Source organism: Magnolia sinica, chromosome 3 (assembly GCF_029962835.1).
Source record: "Magnolia sinica isolate HGM2019 chromosome 3, MsV1, whole genome shotgun sequence".
NCBI classification, from domain to species: Eukaryota; Viridiplantae; Streptophyta; class Magnoliopsida; order Magnoliales; family Magnoliaceae; genus Magnolia; species Magnolia sinica.
Window position 1 is genome coordinate 8,882,207 of NC_080575.1, and position 5,590 is coordinate 8,887,796.

Consider the following 5,590-nt stretch of genomic DNA (forward strand, 5'->3'; position numbering starts at 1 on the left):
TTGGGTTAACCCACAAGACAACGGGCCTAACCAGGCTTAAGGGAAGGTCACAATGTGGACATCCAACCATCATTGCCCATCAATGTGGACATCTAACCAACATTACTCCCAAGGAGTGGCCTACATAGGGCCAAACATATAGTGGGCCCATGGCCTTATGTACAATTACGATGGCCTCATTTACGTCACATAAGCCTCTTCATATGGGCTAACATACATCTCATCGAGCCTCCAATACACAATAAGTGGGCCTCGCACCTGGGCCTCAAACATATCACTATGGGCCTCATATGTCAAGCGGGTCAGGCCGCATTATATGGGCCGCACCGACGGGCTTCATGTGTATCAAATAGGCCGCACCGATGGGCCTCATTTAATTCAAGTCGGGCCCAACCTTATGTATATTTGAGATCCGACATATTCATAAGTTAGCATAGAGGTAAATGAAGTGAAAACATTATCAACTTATTTGGAACCTACCATGGTCCTTAGAAGTTTGAATGGTGGATGCCGCTATCTACTATTTAAATGGTGGGGTCCACTTGAACTTTAGATCTCACTCTTTCTTTTGTCCACGTCATAAAATGATATCTCAAATGGTTGGATGGTTTGTATACAACACATGCATTATGGTGGGTCCCATAGACGCGTGAATGGAATAGGTGGGACCTACTAAACTCGATGCTATGTACAGCCACTGGCGGTGGGGTCCACCTGCTGCCGTGCACAACAGAAATAGGGCAGTTGTGCTGCCTGAAAGAGGCAGAGGTGGGTCCATGTAGGGCCCACCGTCCTATACATATAAAGTATATAATATATTATATATAATATATATTTATTTATTTCATAAAAAGTTGCTGCTGCTGAGCAGCTTTAAGCATTTAAAGACAGAGGTGGGTCCCACGTAGGGCCACCCTCATATATTAGTAATATATATACAAAATATTGTATTATAATATATAATATATAATATATAATATTATATATTAAATATAATATAATATAATATATTAATATATATATATAACACACCCAACGTCCAGGCCGTCCATGGCCTGGACATGCACGTACATTAGGGTGCTGCCCACACGTTGCACAACACATGCGTGAGGCGCAGCCCACCCCAATGGATGGACAGCGTAGGTGGGTCCCATGGACCCCATGCCAGCTGGCACTTCACTGTTGCCACCGCCACAAGGATGGATGCCAAGACCTCAGCGTGAAACGAGGTATCTTTCACTCGGTCTGCCAGTGAGCTATGGATGTGGGTGTGTACATGCACCAAGGAGGGCCCCACAGGGACGTGGGTCCCACAGTCAGACGGTTAAGATATAATACATGCACTAAGGGGGCCCACCAAAATGGATGGATGACGTGGGTGGGTCCCATGGACCCCCCCGTCAGGTCACACCCATATTAGTACACACACACATGCTAGCCACCTCAACACGTCAGCCCACACTTCACTGCTGGCCACAACTATTGCCAGTACACACCTCATTGTCAGTTTACATTTCACCGTTAGCCACCCCACTGTCAGATACGTCCAGCGTCTCTGGACGGACGGTGTGGATGTACACCTCATCAAGGTGGGTCCCACATGGCCCACCTGCTTTGAATCAGCATAATATTTGTGTTTGCTCATCATCCAGGCCCACTGGATGGCCTGGATAAAACAGATGGACGACGTGGGCTAAAAGGGTAAGATCAAGGCGGGCCACACCATTTTGGATGGGTGGACTGGGTGGATGATATCATACATCAAGGTGGGCCACAAGCCATCATACATGAGAGAGAGAGAGAGATCGGTGAGGATGGAGGAGCCCCGCCACTATGGACTCCTCTTTCATACAAAGGCTACATCAAGATGGGTCCCACATATGTGGACCATTAAATAAAAAAGGATAAAAGACAAACATCCAAGATCACCCACCGGCTTCTTCTTGCACCTTAAGCCTCCTTAGCTCCTTAGCTTTGGTTCTAACGGAAGAGATGAGGTTTAGATGGTTGAGATGGGAGATGAAAGGGTAGGAAAGGTGGGCCACATTTGTTGCTTGGGAGAGCTTGGATAGGCTTGGACGTATGATGCTTGGTTGCTTGGAATGAGTTGAAGAAAAACAAGGAGAGAGGGTTGTAAAGAGAGAGGGATGGGTGTGGATGTGGTGGTGATGGGTGTATAAGAGCTTTTTGACTTTAGGGATAAATGTTGTAAGAAAAGCATGGGTTTGTAAGAAACTTTTTGACTTTGGGGATTGCTTGGGGATGGGTGAGAGGTGATGTGTACTTGACATGTACTTGACATGATGGGATTGATTGATTGATTGATTGAGGTGACATATCTTAGAGATTCTTTCGAAATTCGCACGCGCGGCGTTTTCCTCGCACCGAACGCTGGCCCACATCTCCTGGCCAGAGTATCGCCTCGGTGAGCGAGACGTGGCATCGAAACCGTGGTGACGGCGCGGTCGCTAGGGTACAAGTCTTGATTTGAGTCGACTCGGGAATACGAGATACGACTCGGGGTCACGCGCAACTACCGATAAAAGATCGCGGGTCGCCGAAATTCTATCGGAAGGACCGCGGAAGCCTACGGGACGGTACGTGCTTAGATACGGGTCTTATAGGAATCACGCTGGTTATTTTGAAATTCAAATTCTTTTGATGAGTTAGAATCACGCTGGTTATTACCCTCCCGCAAACTTGGCCGGGGGTAGAGGCGAAGTTTGTTTCTGAAATGTTGCAAGAGTGCTTTTGACAGTGGTATTGTGAATATGTCAGCAACTTGATTGCAAGTGGAGACATGACGAGTAACAAGAAAACCAAGTGCAACCCGCTCTCGCACAAAATGATAATCCAGTTTGATGTGTTTGCTACGAGCATAAAAGACGGGATTGACAGTCATATGTAAAGAACTCATATTATCACAGAATAGAACTGGTGGACGTGGCATTGGAATCTTTAAGTCACGAAGTAGAAAAGTGAGCCAGATGAGCTCAGCAGTGGCATGGGCCATGGCTCGGTATTCAGCCTCCGTACTTGAGTGAGAGACAATATTTTGTTTTTTTGCAAACCAAGAAATTAGATTCCGTCCGAGAAAAGTGCAGTAACCAGAAGTGGACCGTCTGGTAGAAGGACATCCTACCCAATTTGCATCAGAGAAAGCACATACATCAAGTGTAGAGTGTGAAGAAAAATGGAGACCAAGGTGTATAGTACCCTTGACATAACGAAGTATCCATCGCACCATCTTCATATGTGCAAGTATAGGTGCATTCATAAATTGGGAAGCATAATTAACACAAAATGAAATGTCAAGTTGAGTAAGTGTAAGATACTGAAGTACTCCTATAATACTTCTGAAATGTTGGGGATCCTTCAGTGGTGTGGTGTCGTCAAGACCTTTGGTTTTAGACTCCATGGGAGTGCTTATGGGTTTACAGTCTACCAATTGTGTTTTTTCAAGGATGGTAAGAGCATAGTGAGACTATGACAAGTGAAGTCCATCTTGTGTTGGAGTAATCTGAACACCCAGGAAGTGGTGAAGAAGGCCAAGATCCTTCATTATAAATTCGAAACTCAAGATTTTGATGAAGTTGTCCAATAACGTTTGACTGGAACCTGTGAGAAGCATATCATCCACATATAGAAGTAGAATTAAGGTGTCATGTGGAGAGTGTAAAATAAATAATGAAGGATCAACTAAACTGCAAAAAAACCATGATGGATCAGAAAAGCACTAAAGCGATCAAACCAGGCTCGTGGAGCTTTTAAATCATAGAGAGCTCGTTGTAGCTTGCAAACATGTTGAAGATGGTTGGGATCGATCATGCCAGGAGGTTGGTCTATGTAGATGTCCTCCGTGATGTTACCATGAAGAAAAGCATTCTTTACGTCAAGTTGACGTATGTCCCAATGTCGAACCAAAGCGAAACTGATGACTAGTCGTATGGTGTCAGGTTTGATGACTGGTGAGAATGTCTCTGTATAGTCAATGTCGTCTTGTTGGTGGTAGCCTTTAGCGACAAGTCTGGCTTTCAACCGATCAAGTGAACCATCAGCTTTGAGTTTTGACTTGAATACCCACTTCGAGCCAATGACATACATGTGGCGTTGGTGAGGAACAAGCTTCCAAGTGTGATTATGATGTAGAGCCTCAAGCTCTTCAAGCATTGCCGACCTCCAACCTACATGACGGAGAGCAGACTGCACGTTTCGTGGCTCTCGAGGGACATCTTGTGTGTTTACTATCAATGCATATTTTAGATTTGGTTTCTTAATTCCATGTTATGATCGGGTAACAATTCGGTGTGGGGGTGATGAAGTTGGCACTGTTGTTTCCTCAAGTTGTATACTTTGGTCCTGTAAATGCACAAAAGAATCAGTGTTAGAAAGCATATATTGTTGGGAAGTATTACAAGAGAGACAAGTATTAGGATGGGGAGTGCTATCATCACGAAGAGAGTCTGGTGGAGAGGAGGGATGCTCAGTTGAGAGGTGCGTATTAGATGATGAAGCTGGGAGGTCTAGATGAGACGTTAGTGAATCGTGTCTCATAGATGATGGTGAAGTTGGTTGTTCAGGTAAATGGCCTTGATATCGAGGTGAACTGTCCAGATGTTGAACCACCTGCACATTTTGTCTTTTGTCATGAGTAGGGTTCATATTGCTTAGGATGTGTGGATTTGGTAGAGGAATGTCAAAACCACTAGAACCTGCAAAAGAGATAGAAGAGTTATATTGATCAATAAGCAACGTAATCCAAGAGTCAAAAATACTACGCCGCTGATCCAGGGTTGGTAACATGGTACGTGTACAATTATCTTTGAAAGGAAAACTGGTTTCATCAAAGACTACATGTCATGAGATGAAGATTTTTTTGCTGAAGGGGTGATAGCATTTGTACCCTTTGTGCCTGTTACTATATCCAATAAAAGCACAAGTTACGGTCTTTGGATCAAATTTGTTTTCCCTTGTATCCCAGGTATAAAGAAAACATTTAGATCCAAAAATACGTAAGGAGGAATAAATTAGATGAGTGCCATGAAGTTTAAAGAATGGTGTATCATTGTTAAGGGCAGAGGAAGGAAGACGGTTAATAAGATATACCGTAGTTTGGAAAGCCTCAACCCATAGGTATAGAGGGGCACCAGAGTGAAATAACATAGTCATACCTAGTTTTCGAATAATGCGATGTCGTCTTTTAACCATTCCTGTTTGCTTTGGTGTGTAAGGACAAGAAATATGGTGAACTATACCTTATGCTTGAAAGTGAGACATTAGTCTTGTGTTGACAAATTCACCACCACCATCAGAATGAAAGATTTTGATTTTTTTATCAAATTGTCATAGGATATATTGTTCAAAGGCTAGAAAAGCATCTACAAAATCAGACTTATTTTTTTGGGGAACAATCCAAGTGTATCGTGAATGATCATCAACCAAACAAGTATAATAACGAAATTTTCCTAGAGAGGTAACAGGCACAGGCCCCCATAAATCACAATGAATTTTAATAAAAAAATCTGAACTGGTATTGTTTGAATAATAAAAAGGTAGTTTACTCAGTTTGCCAAACTGACAACTATCACAA